Source organism: Protopterus annectens, chromosome 2.part2 (genome assembly GCF_019279795.1).
Source record: "Protopterus annectens isolate FY-2018-M chromosome 2.part2, PAN1.0, whole genome shotgun sequence".
Classification (NCBI taxonomy): domain Eukaryota; kingdom Metazoa; phylum Chordata; order Ceratodontiformes; family Protopteridae; genus Protopterus; species Protopterus annectens.
Window position 1 is genome coordinate 488,508,428 of NC_056730.1, and position 20,132 is coordinate 488,528,559.

Below are 20,132 nucleotides of genomic sequence, written 5' to 3' on the forward strand. Positions count from 1 at the left end.
TTTTTTCCCATGTAATAGCTTCCTCATTCTCTTGCATGGTTTGGTAATGGCTGCTGGAGTCCACTATGCCAGATGCGTGCGTGTATGGCATTGTGTCTTGTTTTAATTTAGGATTGCATAATCCAAGCATTCCTGGCAGTGTTCATGGAATGCCTGTATAACAGGTTCTGAGGTGTGGCCCATATTTTGCACCTGCACAGGGCCTTTAATGGATTCCACATCAGTTTGCAGGAATGCAACTTTTGCTTTACACATGTTTTTCACTGTGGTTTTCTGGCCAGGGACTGTGGTCAGGATGTGTATATCCAGTGTGATTACTCTATGGTCTGGTCTTACCAGTGAGGGATACACTTCTCATCTTGCCATCCAATACCCATGTTGCTGATTATCACATCCAGTATGCTTACCTCTCGTGGGAGTGGTACGTTGTTCTTGGGCATTTTGGTTTATGGATTCTAGGAACTTTTGTCCTACAGTGTTGGAGCTAGTATAATGATCCGAGTCTATGTCTGGGTATTTTCAGTCACCCAATATAATGTGGTTTGGAGGACTTGATATATTCATGTATTCCAACATAGGCCAGGTGCAGTTCCTGGTGTTGGGACGGTAGTCTGTAGCAGGCTATAAACTGGGAGGCAGTTTTAGCCACTGTTACTTGACCATGGCTAGTCCATGCTGCTTCTTGTTGTGGTACCAACATGGGGTTGTGGTTATCCTTGACAATTATTGCTAGTCACCCTCCTTTTGTAGCTTGTTCCATGTTTCGAGGCTGTACAGCACAGTATGAGGTGTAACCTGGTAGTGTTAGGGTGCTGTTGTGAGCCTTGACCCACTTTTCTGTTACAGCACAGGTATCAACATTCTCCATACTGGGTGAGTTTAGACTGCATGCATCTTGCTGTTTAGACTTCTGGCATTGGGTAGCATTACATCTAGGTTCTTATCCCTTGTGATACCTATGAAGGTGGGTTTGTGTTTTGAGCCTTACCTATTCAGGGCACGATGTGGGTAACAACAGCCTTTGCCAGTATCCATACGGCCTGCACTGATAGGTGCACGCCAGTCCTAGCAGGTGGAGCATCATGTCATGCTCAGCATGTCATCCCAGGCTGGCGCACATTGGATCCCCTTTGACTAACTGCAGTACTTCAGCTAATTATTGCAATTGATCATCTCATTGTCATATTTTGACATCATGCTTGGTGAGGGTAGGATGTTAGTCAGGGTCCTCAAGTGTGCATATACTACATGGTGTTACATTGCTTAACACATGGCATTCATGCCTCAGGTGGTGCTGCAGGGCTGCCTCTGTCGGATGCACATACTACACTCCCTGTACATGTTTGAGAGCAGGTTATGTCATTTTAGGCATCCCTGTTGTTATATGAGTGAGTCAGAGAGGGGTATCATTCCCAGGGTTCCTACTGAGCCAGTGTATGTGCTATGCGTTGCCTCTTTGCCAAGGCATACTGGGCATGCCTCCTTCTGCCTACTGGGGCAGGCTCAGGTTGTTCCTCAGAGTCACGCTCTGCCTGTGATGGCCTTGGCAATGGTGGGAGGCTATTTGGCCCGGCCCTATGCTGGTCCTGCTGCAGCTGTTTTTGCAAGATCATATTATGTAGCATAGCACATACCATGACAATTTGGGTACATGTAGTTGGTGAGTACTGCAAGGCTCCACCAGATGTGTCCAGACACCGGAACCGTGACTTGAGCAGCCCAAACACACGCTCTATTACATTGCATGTTTGTGCGTGTGCCTCATTATGGCGTTCCTGTTCAGGTGTGTGTGCGTTTCTGATGGGTGTCATCAGCCACGGCTCTAGTGCATAACCTGCATCCCCCACTAGGTGTCCATGTGGGATGTCCCCATTGGCAAATGTCTGGTACAGCTGCGTCAAATGCCAGATATGGGAATCATGATGGCTCCCAGGGCAGCCAGCACACACATTCATTATTATGCCCTGGGCATCACACACGACCTGGCAGTTGATGGAGGGGAAGCCCTTGCGGTTAATGTAGGCCCTACCCCGCTCACCGGCTGGTGCTTTGATGCATATGTGCGTGCAGTCTATTGCACCCACTACCTCAGGGTATTCCGCTATTTGCTGGAAGAGACGCATATTGCTGGCCAATACCTCACGGGAATTGGGGAAATATACATGATCACCGACATGTGCTGACATGGCATCCAGGAACTGGTGCAGTACCCTGAAGGTTGATGCCTGTGATATCCCCATCATATCACCAGTTGGTCTCTGGAAGGTACCTGTTGCTAGTATTTTTAGGCCAACACATACCTTGGTTTCCACTGGGATGGGTTCCCCTCTGTTGGTTCTGTGTGTGAGGCGTGGCCTGCACAGCTCGACAATTTGCTGCAGGAGGTCTCTGTCCACTCTATAGCGCTCTACTATCTCCAGCTCATGTAACCCGTGGTAGGTGACCCTGGGCCTGTACACTCTTCTCCGTCTCCTCACTGTGGGTAGTCTGGCACCATCTGCATTGTCACCACCCTCAGCAAGTCGCCGATGTCTCCTTATGACAGCTATGGCAGCCCCTAGCATTTCTGCTCTGAGTTCAGCTTTTTCAGTTTTCACTTCTAATAGCTTACTCCTGTCTTGCAGTGTCTCTTGAGAGAAACATCTTGCACTGCTGTTTGAGGAGTTTTAAGTGTTTGGCTGAGCTACTATTCTGCCTGTGTAATTGCCTGCTTCTAATTGTTTTCACCTGCTAGCTCCGGCAGTATTCCCTGCTAGCTTCCTACTAATTCTGTTGCTTCCTTTTTCCTTTCTGTTTCCTCAGGGGGGAGCAACGCGCATACCAGCAGAAACACGCTGACAGTGGCTTAGACGCGTGCACACATGCTTACACGGTTCAGAATCTGCTTATTCGGGTTAAAATGCACGCACACCAGCGCAAACAGTCTTAGATGTCTGCCAACACGCTCCCACATGCTCAGTCTGCTTTACACGCGCGCACACTGCCCTACTCGCGCCTCATGGCGCGCACACGTGTGCATGCACGCCCAGCAAGAAACTTTGGTGTAAGCAATAGTGTACACCTTCCATTTCTTGACTTTCCCATGCTTATCTTGTGGCACTCCTCTTTCCATGATATGTCTGACATCTGTCATGTAACACTGACCTCCAATGAACTGCATTTCTTTCTACCATTCCCCCCTGTGATGTCACCTATCTCCTACTCTATTCCTCCCCCTTATGTATCTCTTACACTACTCAGAATGTGCTCATTTGCTATGTGACAGTGGAATTCAGTATCCTAACACTCATTTACATCAGATTGCCTACTAATGCTTAGTTACATCTCTTAAACTCAGCTTCCCCCCTTAGCAACCACTAAACGGTGGCCATGTTGTTTTTGGTCTGCTGGTCCCTGTATTGTAAATCCATGTATTGCATAAAACCCACATTTGTGGGTTTATAACCTTCATTTTTATGTTTTATACAACGCAACCCGTTTGTGCGGGGCTGCGCTGCGTTTAAACATTGGCGATCGCCGAAAACAAAAAATATTTATTTTTCATATTTGCATCGGGGTACCTTGCCAATGGCCACATATTTGGCCATTGGCATGCTGCCTGACACATATGCACCCTTTAGTTGGAGCTGACATGGCTCCATTGTGATTTTTGCAGAAACATACTCAGTTGTCAACTGAGTACATTTCTGCAGCTAAAAACGTCTCTTACACGGCTGCTTTGGGCTTCGTGGATCGCAAATCTACCTCATTTGCATGCCTTTCAGATGCAAGTGAGGTTATTAACATATCCACGCCCACTCCGTGTAAGAGACATTTTAGCTGGTCTCTTACACGGACTTTAGGGCTGTTCCTGGATCGCGAAGGCTGCATGGAGTCTTACACTACTCTTAGACTCCGTGCAAGCCTTCGTGAATCCTGCCCATTGTAAATAAGAGTTCTTTTTGTATATAAAGGACCCCTGCTCTTTTCAATAGGTGCTGTGGAATATTTTATGTCCACCTGAGCTACCACCACCTCAGGCTGATGTGATCTTGGTCTAGTATCTCATCTAAAGAACAACACACTCATGGGTGCAGCACCCTGCCCCCTATGCTGCACTGTAGTGTCGGCATCCGTCTACCTGGTGGGGAATAGAACATACAACCTTCTGTACCATAGGTGTGTGCTAGTTTCACCATTGTCAATAGGTGCAAACAGAAGAACCAGGATCTTTTTTGTGGGAATCCCCAAAATTCTCTCATTTGTATGAGTTATGAGTTGCTCAACTCTGGTCTAGCACTCTTCTGTGAAACCTCATTTGTCAGCCATATATGCCTGTTTGCACTTTAGATTTACCCCCTTCTGGATGGTTTGAGGTAAAGTAGTTTTTGAAAGGCATCATTTATTCTAGACCAAGAATACCTGCTCAGGACTTCAACTATGTTCTGGAAAATTGGACCGTCTCTCCCTTTGAACCAGGTACCAGTTCTTTGAAACTTTACATGTGGAAAACTGTTCTTTTGGTGGCTCTTACACTGCCAAGAGATCCACAGGCTTTGGTGCTTCCACCATTCCTGGTCTTCCATAGGAGTAGGATTACTCTTTTAACTAGTCCCGCCTTCATACCCAAAGTAGCTAATGAATTATTCTTGAACCAGTTCATCAGTCTTCCTTCCTCCCTTGTATTGAAAACAGCGTACTTAGCTCAGATTTTACTTGGACAAAGCTAAGGTCAGAAAATTAGATCAATTTTTTGTCTCATTAAAAGAAATATGATTTCCAGTCTGTAAGTAAACCAGTTTCTTTTAACAAGGACTTACTATGTGCATTTCAGATTCTGTATACCAGCTCAAAAGATTTGACAACTGTTGTCTGAACAGCTACATGGTCCTGAGTTCATACCTTTTCCTGTCATTGCAAGTTAAATGTATTTTCTTGATTCAGATCAGGCTTTGCAAGGTCCACCCTTCACGGCTAGGTAGACCACAACTGTTTCTTCTTCTTTCTCCCATGCTTTTGATAAGCTTAAATACTTTTATCAGTTAGTAATACAGCAACAGTGATCATGGAAGGACATAGTACAGTTGTGTAACAACTTACTATGACAGGTGTCCTATCGGTCACTGTTGCAGCATTAAGTCCCACTTTCCTTTCCCGTGGTTGGGCTTGTTTTGCTTTTTCCTGGCCAAGGTGGTTATTTTCCTTTCCTTCTGTCTGTAGTACATGTTCTTGTAAATAGTTACGTTATGTGCTTCATGTCTTTGTTCTGGGGCACGTAAGTTCTGAGGTAATTCATTGTTGTACTTCTCTCCCGTACCTCCCTCTTTTGGGCTTAGGTCATACATCTAATGCATGCCACTAGGAAGGCATCCAGACTTTGGTATGCTGGCTGGATATTCTCCATCAGTTAGTAATACTTTAACCGTGATTAGTAGAACATCTTCTGATTTTCTTCTTAGTCAGTGTGGCAGTACTAAATTTTCCTGCCATGCAGAATGACACAACCAGTCCAATTTCCAAAGTCTTTGCATCCTCCCTAGCTGACAGACATTCGAGGACTGATATCTGGACATCTGAATATATATATTGGCACCATCTTCAGTTCTTTCTAGCCGTGTGGTCTGATACATTTTATTTTATGTACAAAAAGCTCAGTCTGCCTCTAAGCTCATTTTTCTAGAGTTTCTCCTGTCTACCAGTCAGATCGGTACCATGTTGAGCTTCCTCTTAATTTAATTGGTAAAAAAAAGTTAATTGCTGTAAGTGTGGGAAGCAAATACCACATAAAGATTTTAACTCTTGTCTGTTCTGTTTGTGGCCTCTGCATGTTGTCTCTAATTGTTCTGATTGTGCTAAATTCTGTGCAAAGAGCCTTAAACGGAAAGCTGAAGGCCTAGCTGCTCATATGGAGACCTCTTTTTCGATTCCCTCAATGTTTTTGCAAATCCCAGATTCTGAAAGTGTCATTCAAAAAAAAGCAAAGGCAAAAAAATGGAAGAAAAATACTCTGAAGGTAATACCAAACTTTTGGTCCATGCTATCAAGTGGACCAACTATTAAGGTGAGGCACCTTCGTAGCCCCCTAGTCCATAGACTGTTAGGCCTGAACCTGACCCATCAAGAGGCCACGATGGTTCCAGGCCTTCCATTCTGTTCTTCCACAACATCAGCATCAGTCAGGTCTGAGGTCACTCTGCGGGTTTCAGCTTCAAACATTTGTGTTGCAGGCACTGAAGGAGATACCTTATTTTCCTCAGTTGTGGAACCCCAATCCTTTAGTTGTCTTGACAAAATGGACACCTGAACTGAAGGCAGCCGTCAGCCTTCCTCTTTTTTTCTCCATAGCCCTGTGTCACTTCAGCTCAAGTCAAAGCCCAATGCCTCTTGGAAATAGGCCAGTAGTTTGACATTCTAGAAATCTAGGGAACCCAGCCACACTGAGACCACTACCCCTGAATCCTGCCCCTATAAAAGGCATAGACATATGGATTTTCAGGAAGAATCAGATTCCGAAGGCTGTAAATATGAGAAGGAGTTGTTCTGTTCTCTGCACCACCCAACCTTATCCTGACTCAGGACTGTAATGATGCCCTCTCTTCTGCTTGTCCCCCAGAGGACTTAACGTTCGGGGCTACCCTTCATAAAATGAAGGAGGCCTTCAGTTGGGAAAGCAAACATTTCACACAAGCCCAGACTCATTATAAGGAACTATGGACTTTACCATCCCCTAGACCACTGGCTATCCCTCCAGTGTTTGTGGTGCTTGATGATGTCCTTGAAGACTTATCTTTGCACCTAGATTTTCTCCTACCTACACCCAGGAAGCCTAAATGGGTTTTGCAGAGTGTTTTACTCACACAAGCACCATTTACAAGAATCTTAAAGCTGATCCTCAGTCTGTGTGGAACCCAGTAAATGGATAACTAAGGGGGGGCAACTAGCCATCCTCTGCCCAGTGATAAAGGAAGTAGATTATTAGACAGATTTGGTAGAAAAAACGTATAGCTCTGCTTCCCTTTCTATGAGGGCACTTAATTGCCAGATACAGCTGCAGGTAGCAGTCAGAGAAGGTTCTATGGTTAACAAAAACCAGGCTGAAGACCTGGAAGTTGACTGGAGAGAGATTACAACAGTTCAAAGAATTATTCAGGGCGCTAACACCTCAAGAAGAAAATTAAGTAGGTGGAGTTAAAGAAGAATATCAGTGCTTTAGAACAGCCGTCTGAGTACTACAGAACAGATATGCGGCTGAGCCAGGTATGGAGCTAAGGTACATAAGAAAAGTTGGTGGTGGAATGCAAATGTCCAGGTGTCGTGAAAAGAAAGGAGTACAGGAAAAAGTGTTAGGGAGAAAAGACAGACCAGGCTAGGAAGGAATTCTGGTTGGCTGACTAAAAGGAGTTGCAACAGCTAAGAACAAGCCATCAGAGGCTCTCTAATAGCTTCTGGAATGTAAGTCAGCGGATGGCACAAAGAAACTCAATCAGATTGCAAGGCAAAGAAAGTAGTCAGAAACCCTTCATAAGGGAAACTGGCAACAACTTGCTCACCAGTCCACAGGATGTGAAAGGAAGATGGAAGGAGTATTTCAGCAGCTTTTGAGTGAAGAAAACCCCCACAGAGGATGTATTGCCCCAGACACAGCCTACGATCTCAGAAGAGAAGGAGCCTACCATGGAAACAAGAGCAGTACTAAGGAAAATGAAGTCAGGGAAAGCAACAGGCTCAGATAAGGTCACAGCAGATATCATAAAGATGCTGGGTGAGTTAGGGGAGAAATAGCTCCTGAGGCATCCCCATAGCAGTATGGAGAAAAAGGCATTTCCCAGATTACTGGAGAATAAGCATGCTAGTGCCAGTGTTCAAGAACAAAGGGGGCATTCATATGTGTGGGTAGTACAGAGGTATCAAACTCCTGACACATTGCATGAAAGTTCTGGAGGGTGTGATTGATAAATACACAGGTGGGAATTGAGCAATTCGGATTCAGATCAGGATGCAGCACAACTGGCCCAATGTTTGCAGTGAGAAACAGTTGAAAAGAACCTAGAGATGAAGAAAGTGTCCAACTGGGCATCCATAGACTTGTAGAAAGCATATAACAAGGTCCCAAGAAAACCTATTTGGGCAGCCCTGCAGTGGTTCTGATGTCCCAGAAACTTTATTATAATTAATGCAAATTATGGACAAGAGCCCAGTGACTCAAACACAAACAGTGTTCGGCCTTAGAGGGGGTTGTCAGCGGGAGTGGGAGTTCAACAGGCTTTAGTTCTGAGTCCACTGCTGTTAGACTACATTAGTAAACAAGTCAGAGAGGACTGATCAAGAAAGTTGCTGTATGCAGATAAAGTGGCATTGCAGGCACATTAGTGTACCCAGCAACAATGTATGTGACTTTTTCTAATTATTTTATTTTATTTATTTATTTTTTTACAAAACTTGTATTTGTCTGTTTCTCCCACATAGTCAGTGGACTTTGTGAGCCAGTGTGTACATAGCGCACTATCCTGGGTGCCATTATTAACCTATCATCCTTTGGTTTCAGATTGCCTCTTTTTAACCATTCTTTAATCAACTCCTTAACATGAAGTTGTTCCAGTAGAGATCTATGTCTTTGCCACTATTTGTTTTTTCCGTGTTTCTTTCCTTCTCATCTGATCTTTCTCCTTGTATTCCTTCATTTGTTTTATTGGCACATTCAGTTGCTATCAGATTTTTGTGTACTGTTGGTTTCATTTCCATTCCCGCTTGCCACCTGAATGCTTCTGCTATACTAAGGAAAGAGGTAATCTTAGACTACTTCTACGCATATGTTTGAACAAATGAAGCCAGCAGATATGTATGGAGTCCAACGGCAGATATATAGATTTAATCAGTTTAGAGGAGGCCCATACCTCCTAGAGGGTGGAATATATAAGTTTGGTGTACAAAGATTTTTATTTATCGTTTGATAAGCTTGAAACATTTTTCTTGTTTCTCTGTCCAGCTGATTTAGTACCATTTGAAGCCAGTCAGTCACACCAAAACCGTAAGTTAAAACAGGAAGAGCATATTGGTTTATAGATCTGACTTTATTCCCAAGGCTGTTTTCAATATTAGTTTTAGTCTTCTGAGTATTCCTTACTGAGTTTTATTTGCATTTGTCCATATTTTATTGCCAATCCTTCAGTTCCCAAATATTTATATACTTCCTCCTCCTCAAGTTCCTTTGTCACATTCCTGTCCTACAGTGATATTTTCGTGGTAGTACAACTTTCCTGCTTTAAACCTTGCTTTTGCCTTTGTGTTTGCACATTTATCAAGACCAAATGCCATTCTTATACCATCTGAGAAAGTTTTAATCATTTGTAGTTGTGTTTTCAGCTTCTCATCTGATGAACTATACAGTTTGTCCACAAATTGTAGATGAGAGCTCTTTAAGCAAGTTTTATTTTCTGGGAGCGAAATTGTAACCAAAACCTAAACTGTTAAATAGCTTAACGGGTTAAGGGCAAGACAAAACAACAGAGGTGACAAAGAATCACCATGGATTATCACCCTTTGAGGTTTTATCCCTGGGATAATAATTTGCCATGGCTTAATTGCAAAGTGGTTTGCCACCATTTCATGGTCTCTGCAGTGTGATTGATTGATGTAGGATGTAGCTTGTACATCTATAAGCACTCCTTTACCCGTGAATGTGGGATGCTGTCAGATGCTTTTTTGTAATATATCCATGCTGTACTTAGATTTTCCCTTCTCCCAATTCTCCTTTATGGGTTTATTTAGCAACAAATGATCCTTTGTTCCGCATGACTTTTTTTTTGTCACCCTTTTGTTCTGTTGTCATGTTTGAGTTTTCTTCTAAATGACAAACTCTGCCTGCATCAATTCCAGTATGTAGTTTGTATGTTATTGTAAGACAAGTTATTGGTCTAAAGTTTTAGGATGGCTTACAGGTTCACTCTTATTTAGGAATATCACCTTTTTTCTGTTGGTAACAAGGTAGGTGTCAATCTAGAATGTTCATATAAGTAATAATTACTCAGGGCTGAATCTTTGAGAGACACTTTGTCATTTGGTCTGTCTAATGCTCCTAGAGTCTTCACCAAATGCTTTGCTCCTCTTATAACCCATTGCCAAACCCTTTTTACCCCTACCTGGATGACTAGGGGAAATCAGCAGCAGAGATTTTAAAACACCTTGTATACCACCATAGACTGCTTCCACAAAGTCGGTCTCACCATAAACCTCTGCAAATCCTAAACTCTTCCTCTAAAAGGATTCTTTTTCTGGAAGTCCTCGCAAATTCTGTGCAAGAAAAAGCTTTCTTTCCCCAGAACAAGATATCTTCCCTGACAAACTAGCTGAGCAGCTTGCTGCCAAAACAGATTTCAGCAAAGAAATTTCTAAGGATCCTGGATTACATGGAGTCCTGCATTCTTATGATCCCCTTTACAAAGCTGCAAGTGAGAAAACCAAAGTGGTTCCAAAAAATCTTGGGAACATCATTATCAACCTCGGGAACCGCTCCTGCCTCTTCTTACATCCTTAAAAAAGGAGCTGCTGTCAGGATAGATATCGAGCAGGAAATCCGAGACAAAGGTAAAGAGAAGTACGTATATTAATTACTAGAGGAGCTCCAGTACTGATAGAGGAAAAAATATAATGGTAAATTTGTGGTAGTGAGTGGCGACTGGCAAGGGATGAGGATTATGCTGACATGTATTTATATTCCTCCTAAAACTGCTATTATAGAGCTTAAGAAAATTTCAGCAGGGAATATTACTTACAGGTGCAAACTGTGATTTGCAACAATGAAGATGTTTCGGGGGGGGGGGGGCTAGAAGGGAAAATGTAACAAAAGAAATTTACATAAATATTTGGTATGGAAGATGCAAGTTCAGTAGTAAGAAGTATGAGTGAATTTACATATTTCCCATGGTACTATAACTGGGCTAGACTACATAAAACTTATATTTCACAGGAACATGCATGTCTAATGGAGAGCTTTGGCACACATTCAATAACCATTTCAGGCCATGTGCCAGTAATAACCAAGATAAAAATGCAGGGTAATGATGTAAAAATGAGACAATGGCACTTCCCCACCTACCTGTTAAAAATAGAGGAATTTAAGTAATGGGTAGGGAAAATTATTCTAGGGTTATTAGGAAAGATAAAGTACTACAGGAGTTATAGCTGGTGATAGGGATAAACTGAAAATGGAGTGTAAAATAGGGTAGAAATAAAAGAAAAAAGATATATGGTTAAAAAGTAACCAGAATTATTTAGAGAGGCTGACAAAGGTTAAACTTGCAGAATAAGGGGAATTTCGCAGAACAAGAAGAGGCTCAACTGCAGAGTGCTAAAGAGAAAATAAGGGATTGATTGGATAATCTGCATGAGTTTAGAGAGTTTGCTTTTAAGCAGTTGTTTTTTGATAACTCCAGAGCACAAAAATTTAGCACCACTACTTGTGCAAAAGAGAGTAGAAAGGGTTGTTGCCAAACTTTGGTAGCTTGTAACAAGATAAATAACCAGAGATCCTGTAGGTATTGGAGATATTTTAGAAATTTTATGAGCATTTTTATAATGCAGATTAATGGAAAAATAAAGAAAAAGCACAAATGGAAATATTTATGGAAGACTTTAATATGCCAAGTTAGAAGTAAATGAGGCTCAACAATTAACAGTTAAGAGAGGGGGAGGTGAGATAAAATGGTGATGTTACTACCAATCTACAGGAAAGTCTCCAGAAATAGAGGGTATTCTGGTGGAAGTTTGGAAAATAGGAGGGGAAAAAGTGATAAAAGTTTTGGAAGGTTTTGTCTAACATTATTTTATAAGGAGCACCAACATCCTAGAAAAGAAAGCTGTGGTGGCTCTAACACCTAAAGACAGTAAAGACCCATCTGATCCAGCTTCATATAGACCCATTTTAGTTTTAAACCACGATTATAAAGTCTGGCTGAAAGAATGGCATAGGGTTTGCCAAAATTGATAGATATGGATCAATGTGGTTTCGTGGAGGGGGAGGCATACATTTGACAGCATTAACAGAACAGTAATGATCCACAGGAAAACAGAATTTAAGAAAATACCATTGTTGGTGGATATTAATGCACAGAAAGCATTCAGCAGATTAAGATGGGATTATATGAGTAGGGCAATGGAAACATTTGCAGTCCTTGATAAAATAATAATGTTAGACGAATGTGTGAGGGACTGGAGGCAAAAATCAAAGTGGGAGGGTTCCTCTCTAATATGTTGTGTTTGAATAGAAGAACCAGGCAGAGGTGTCCTCTTTCCCATTTATTTGCATTATATTTAGAACCATCAGCAAAAAAAAAAAATAAGACATTCAGAAATTCAAGGATATAATTATTGTGGTAATCAAGAAAAGTTGGCTTTATTTGGAGGCAATTTTATTTCGTACCTGATAAAACCAGAAAAGGACATCTCAGTGTTGTGGAACATTTTGAAACGGTCCTTCTTTTTTTTTTTCGGAATATAAAATGAATGAAGATAAAACAAAGGCTGTAGCTGTAAACTATGTAGCCACACATGAATTGCTTTAGCAATATCCATGTTTATGGAGACATGATAAAATGAACTATTTAGGGCTTTGAGTTAAAGGATTATGTCATGATAGTTAAGGATAGGTGTGAAGAGACTGAACAAAAGATAATACAAAAATTGCAAAGGTGGAAGCTCTTGCCTGCGGATGTGGATAACAAGATACAAGAAGTAAAATGTTATAGTCCCTATAGTTTTATACACAGGTCAGGCATATTTTTGTCAACCAGAGGAGGAGTTGTGGATAGTAATTAATAGAGTTAAAGGATTTTTATCTGAGAGTGGAAGCTGGCAGGAGTTAAGTGGGGTAAGTTGATCCTTTCAATAGAACAAAGTGGTTTAGGGTTACCTAATTTAGAGGGCTAGTTTAGGGCTACACAATTAAGGCTTTTAAACATAACACAAGCAGAAAGCTACATCTGAAACTGGAAAATGATGAAGCAAAAAAGAGATGAGGAAATAAGGAGAGAGTAGGATTTTGGATGCAGATGTTTATGGAGAATAAGTTGTACAGAACATTATGTTAATAAAGTATCAGCAAATATACTAAGAAGTAAGCCAACACAGGAATGGAGAAAGGAGATTTTGCCAATAGGGGTGACTGCAATGATGGATGCAGAGAATAGGCAACAGAGGGCTGGAATTTATGGGAGAAAGCTGGCAGAGGAATCAAGGTATTAGAAACAAATAATTAGAAATGGAAATGTAATAGAATGGGAAGAGGCCAAGATGACATTTGGACTGCAGGCAAGAAGGCTGCCTTTCCCTGTCAGGGATTGATATCAGAGTATAAGCACAGAGAAAGGGATAGTGGAATCCTAAATGAAAGACCTGCAGTAGTTGAGTTTTTAATCAAATCTAGAATAAAACCTTCTGTTAAAAAGGGATAATTAGTGGGGCATATAAAATATTGCAGGATAGCTGTAGGAATCATAGGTTCATAGGTTCATACTATCTCCTCGCCCGAAATTCTAAAGCCCTAGCCCATCGTTTTGTGGCTTACGCCACCCCTTAAGTATTGGGAACTATACCCATTATTTTGCTGTGCCTCTGTCGAGCAGTGACACTGAGGTAATCCCTGGGGTATATTTTTATCTCCCATCCATTGGTCAAGATTTCTCTTGAACAAGGCCAGCGAGGTACTCTGCCTCACATATACCGGGATTTTGTTCCACAGCATAGGAGTCTTTGGGTGATGAATCTATCCTCCCACGTCCTATTAATAGCCGTGTCGAGGTTTAAGTCTCGCCCCTTGTGGCTCTGGTGGATCTAGATTTTTGAGGTGAAGCATATTCATCAAATCTGGGTTTGACATGGCCTTGTATGTTAGGCAAAGGTCACCTCTGAGCAGCGATAGCGACTGAATAGAGTTGGAGTTCTTTCAGTCGGGCAGCATAGGACAGATTTTGAGACCCTTTATCCTTTTGGTGAGGAACTTTTGTGTCTCTCCAGCTGCTGCAAGTGTCGGGTCAGATACATTCAATTGGGCATTGTACTCAATCATTGGTCTGATGAGTAAAGATGAGTAAAGGGAGACCATGACTCCTTGATCTAGATGAGAATCCTTCATGATAAGGTGGGCAATGTAGAAGGTCTTCCTAACTACTTTAGCTACATGGGTGTCGAATGACAGACTACAATCAACCTGGGTCCCCAAGTCCCTGATAACTTCTTCTGTGCTCAGTGGATTGCCACCTATTTGGTAGCTAGGGGTAACCTTGTTTTCCCAAGGGTATGACTATGCATTTTTGGCATTTAACTTTAGGCCATGGCTCTGGCACCAGTTATCCGTTTCTGTGAGACCCTTCTGAAGGATATCTGTGTCAGATGTGTTTTCTACTATGGCTCCCAGTTTGCAGTCATCTGCAAACTTTGTCAGCATAACCCTCCTGTGTTTGCTTGTACTCGAAAAAGTAGATGCCAAACAAGAGTGCCCAGGACTGAGCCCTGTGGGACCCCACTTGTGACAGGCTTTGAGTTTGACATGGCCAGCAACTCTGACCCCTGTGGGTTCTGTCACTCAGCCAGTTTGCAACCCATCTTGTGATGTATGGGTTAACATTTAAGCTGCTGAGTTTTTCAATGATACCCGGTGAGGTATTGTATCGAAGGCCTTCGCCAGATCCAGGTAGGCTGTATGGACTGCCTTTCCCTCATCAATGGCTTTGGTGACTGTTTGAAAAAAGTCAACCAAGTTTAAAAGGCATGATCTGCCTTGACAAAAGCCAAACTGGGTTGGATCCAAGGTCTGCAAATTCCCTATGTCTTTATTTATGAGGTCCATTATGATCCTCTCCATGGCTTTGCAGATAAGGCTTGTCAAGCTAATAGGCGGTAATTTCAGAAGGGTCGGTGGAAGCACCGCCTTTGTGAAGTGGGACCACAGTTGCAGTGCGCCACTCCCTGGGTACATATCCAGAGGTAAGACTTTGATTAAATAGCTGTCCTAGTTGTGGGTTTAATTCCTCATTGAGTTCGTGGAGCACACAGCCGGGGACACCGTCGGGTCCCATGGATGCTGTGTTTTTTGCTTTGGAGAGAGCAAAAATCAGAGGAGGTCAGAAAAGATTAGCAGCTTTCAGAAAAACAATTGGAGGACATACATATGGCTCCCAACTTTGCAACAAAGTCTAGAAGATTTAGGATTTTTGCTTTTAAATGTTTGCGTAGGTACTTTATACCCCAAGCAGACTGCAATGGATTTTTCCTTAGGTAGATGGAAAATGTTGTAGGTGTGATAGGAAAGAAACAGGTACCTGGGGCATATGTTTTCAAAGTGTAATGAGTTAATCAACTTTAAAAATTTCCTACAGAGTACTCTCTCAAGAACACTGGGCAAGCAAATGAGTGTAATGAAGGAATTTTTTTTTAACTGGGATACAGGATCTCAATTGCCTCTACATAGCAAGGCCTGGTGTTTAATTTTGGTGGTTTCCCAAAAAGCCATTACTAGAAAATGGAAATCAGAGTCTAAACCAGCCATACTTCAAGTAGCGAATATTGAAATAGAGATTAAAGAAACAGAAGTGGGATTTTTTTTAGAAAAAAGTACGAACAAATTACATAGAAAAAATGGAAATTGGAGGAACCAATACTTAAAGAAAAATAGAGGTTTAAGAAAAGGCAGAAATTTAAGAATTTATGTAATGTTGGAATTGTTATATAGAAAAATATATGCTATGTATATAATGTTTGCAAATGTTAACTTTTTAATATAGTTTGTTTACTTTTATATAAAATTTAAGTTTGCCTATGTCACAAGTGACAGTTCAGTATATATATATTTTTTTTAATAAAGGAGCTGCCATTGTGAAAAAACCTCACCCTACAAAATCCAGATGCAAATTTTCTCTTCCAGAGGGAGACAATACCATCACCACAGACAGTTCAGGCATAGTCTGAGGTGCTCACTTAAGGCCCCATGAAGGTGCAGGGCATCTGAACACCCTACCAGAGGAAACTCCATATAAACCAAAAATATTTGCTAACAGTTTACCTGGCCTTAAAAGCTGTTCACCAGATTTGGACAGCAACATCACAGTGATATAGTGCATAAATAAACAAGGGGTACCCTTTCTTATCCATTATACAGTATCGCAGTAAAGGTCTGGCCGTTAGCACGAGAACTAAAACTAACTGTTATAACATCCTACATTCTGGGCAGAACCAATACCCTGGTAGATTTTTTAAGCAGGGATCACTGAAGAGAGAGATTTTTTGGATTTTATCTTGTGGTGGGGAAATTCCCTCACTAGATCTTTTTATCTCTCACCAAAACCAACGTCAGAGGTTCTGCTCCAGAACTTAATAGGCAGGAACATGAAAAATAGATGCATCCTCATTCAGATGGACCAACCTGTTCCTGTATGTCTTTCCTCCTTTACCTCTGATTCCCAGGGTGCTGATAAGAGTCTGGTTAGACAGACTAAGCGTTATTTTCATTGACCCCCCCTTCTGGCTGAGACAGTGCTGGTTTTCCCTCCTCTTGACCCTCCATGAAGGGAGATTCTACTCTCTCCCATAGGAAATAGATTCCTCAGACAGGCCAAGAACTCTGTATTCCATCTTATCCTGGTGACACTCAAAATGACAGCTTGGAGAATTGAGGTTTCACACCAGAAACTGTCAGCTATCCCAATGAGTCCTAACCATCTTGAAAGAGGCACAGAAATCCACCACCAGAAAATCATACTTAGCAAAATGGAAGAGATTTTCCATCTGGTGCCACAGCAAAACCACCAGTCGTTCTCAGGCAGACTTCTTATCAGTCCTGGAATACCTTTTGGATATCTTCAGCCAGGGCCTTTCCTACTCCACTGTTAAGGTACGTACATCTGCCATCTCAACTTGCTTACCCCATTCCCCTCCTATCATTCACTTAAGACCGCCTCAACTGTGTGCTAGAAAAACTCACTTTGCCTCTCTTTGATCCAGCAGCTTCTCCCACTCTAAAGTTGCTCAGTTGGAAGACCACCTTACTAATAGCTATCACCTCAGCAAGGAGGGTCTCAGAGCTAGAAGCCCTCGCATGCAAACAACCTTTCACTGTCTTTCACAGGGATAGAGTAACTCTTAGAACTAATCTCTCCTTCATGCCTAAGATGATATTAGAACTGTCTCTAAACCAGGCTATCCATCTGCCAGTTTAATTTCTAAATCAACAGAGCAAAGCAGAGCAAATCCTTCATTCCCTGGATAGGCACAGACAAACCATGTTCTACCTAGACAGGACAAAAACGTCAAGTAAGGTAGAGCAATTGTTGGTAGCTATCACAGGTAGGAAGAGACCTGTCTCCAAACAAGTCATATCCAAATGGATAGTCATTTGCATTAAGCTCTGTTACACTCAGCATGGAAAAACCTCTACCTGGTCACGTCAAAGCCCATTCCACCAGGCAGAGGGCAACTTCCATTGCCTTCCTCAAAGGTGTTCCTACCCGGGCCATCCTAGAAGCTGCCACTTGAAACTGTCTGCACTTTTTGCAAAGCGTTACCATTTAAGTATTACCTACAGAACCTGTAAAACCTTATTTCACAGGGGGCAACAAATTACCTGCCACCTAACTTGTAGCTTTGGGAGTCTTCTCAAGAATCAGTGCTGCAACATGGACTACGAAGAACATAATAGAGTCGTGTTGCACTGACCGCAAGTACAGCTGTTAGAGTAGATCAGTGTTGCAGTACAAACTCCCACCCTCCAACCCTCTCTGTCTGATGACCTTTTTTCCTCCTTGCTTGAAAGTAAGGGGAGAGGAGATTCCTGCAGTAGCTCCTTGCTTCACCATCATCTCTCTTCTTCCTTCTAATATTTCCCTCTTATGCTCTCAAATTTTGACATCTGGGGAGGTCATGCTGTCTTCAGGTAGCAGACTGATTGATCATTGCCAAGAAAGACCTGAAGATGTATCTGATAGATGCCTTTCTTTATACCCTGACATCCAGGCATCAGTCCTCACACTTCCATTGGCTAGGGTTGATGCAAAGACTATAGTCAAACAGTTAATGGCAGCCAGCTACAAATGGAGCCATAAAAAAAAATTGTCAGATTATTACATCTGTCCCATATTTTTAATTCAGTATGGCTATGACCTTATGTTTAATGGCCAATTCAAAATAGTTGGTTAAAATCAGCTTGACACTGTCTCTTAACCTAGCTGTTTGACATGCTGTGTACCAGTAGTTAAGATAATTCTGTGATCTATCTTAATACAGCTAGTCACAGAGCAGGAAAGTTTGCTGAATGCAAGAGAAGACCACTGTTTTTCTTTCCCATTAACTTGCATGTCCCAAGCATGTGAGCAAGGTTAATATTAGCTACTTAATGTTTAGCCGTGAGATTCTTCTGTAGCAGTTGTTCTTTAACGCTGGATTTTTTTTACTAATAGGATTCCCCTAATGATCTAAACAGTCTAAAAACTTGTGCTTGATCAGCTTTGACAGAAGTACCAGCAGACATGGTTATGGCTTCCTTGACTGTTGTATCTACTTTGCTTGCACATCCATCCCTATAAATCTTAGAGAAGTGGCTTGTGTACAAGTGTGGTTGCCAATGACACTAACGTTGAGGTATAGAATTAACTGTCTTTATTCCAGAGCATGTTTGTGGCTTCACCACCAAAAAGTATACTTTATAGGTTCATAGGTAGGTACTAGGCTATCTGCCCGAAGGCATTTATAAGTCTAGCCGGAATTGTGTTGGCTTTCACCGCCCCCGCAGAGCCATTGAAGTGATCCCCGGTGTAAACTTTCTATTTCCCATCCACTCATCAAGGTTTCTCTTGAAGAGTGTTAGAGAGGAGCTCTGCCTGATGTAGATTGGAATCTTGTTCCAGAGCATGGGAAGTCTCTGGGACAGGAATCTATCCCTCCAGCACATCCTATTTATTGTTGTGTTGAGGTTTAGATCCCTAGAGCATGTGGCTCGAGGGGATATGGTTTTCTTTAGGTGGAGCATGTCCATCAATTCTGGGTTGGACATGGCCTTGTATGTCAGGCATAGATCACCTCTGAGTAGGCAGTATGCAGCTGGAGTTTATTCATTCGAGCTGCATAAGGGCATCTGTTTGAGGCCAGTGATCCTCTTGGTGAGGTACTTCTGTAGTCTTTCAGCTGTTGCAGGTGTCTTGTAAGGTACATCCCAAATGGGGCGTTGTACTCTGATGGGTCTGATGAGTGATGCGTAGAGGGGCACAGTGACCTCTTTTGATCTTGATGCAAACCCTTTTGTGATTAGGTGGGCCATGTAGAAGGATTTTCTAACCACTTTGGCAATGTGATTATCAAAGGAGAGATTACTATCTACTGGGTCCCCAGGTTCTGTCTTACATATTTTGGGGGCTACCACCTATGTGGTAGTTTGTAGGTACTTTGGTTTTTCCAAAGGGGATGACTGTGCACTTTTTGGCATTTAGCTTGAGGCCATGGTTCTGACACCAGATGTCTGTCTCGGTCTGACCCTTTTGGAGGATGTCTGTGTCAGCTGGAGAGCCAATTATAGCCCCTAGTTTGCAGTCATCTGTGAACTTGGTCAGCCATAGACCTCCTGTGCTTGCCTGTACCTCTGAGAAGTATATGCCGAACAGGAGGGGTCCTAGGACTGAGCCCTGGGGAACGCCACTTGTAACCGGTTTAGAGTCCGACCTAGCTCCCACAACTCTTACCATGTGGGTTCTATCCGTGAGCCAGTTTGGCAGCCCATCTCGTGACGTAGGGGTTTATATTCAGGCTGGTGAGCGTGTCTTTAATACCGGAATGGGGAATGGTGTTGAAAGCCTTTGCGAGGTCTAGGTAGGCTGTGTGGACCACCTTTCAGTCATCTATAGCCTTGGTAATGGTTTCAAAGAAGTCCACCAGGTTTTTAGGAGGCATGATCTGCCCTTAACAAAGCCGAACTAGGTAGGGTCCAGTGTTTGGAGCTTCCCAGTGTCTCTGTTAATGAGGTAAATGATGCACACCATAGCCTTGCAGACCAAGCTAGTCAGGCTTATAGGGCGATAGTTCACGGAGTCTGTTGTGTCTTCACCTTTGTGGAGCAGAATAACGGTTGCTGTGCGCCACTCTTTGGGCATGTAGCCTGTGGAGAGGCTGAGTTTGAA

General features: G+C 42.4%; 1 protein-coding gene across 2 annotated transcripts in view; it reads left to right on the forward strand.

Moving 5' to 3' along the window:
- EXOC6B (exocyst complex component 6B) overlaps window positions 1–20,132 on the forward strand; it is a 5,967,963-nt gene that overhangs the window by 889,641 nt on the left and 5,058,190 nt on the right. The window lies entirely within an intron of this gene.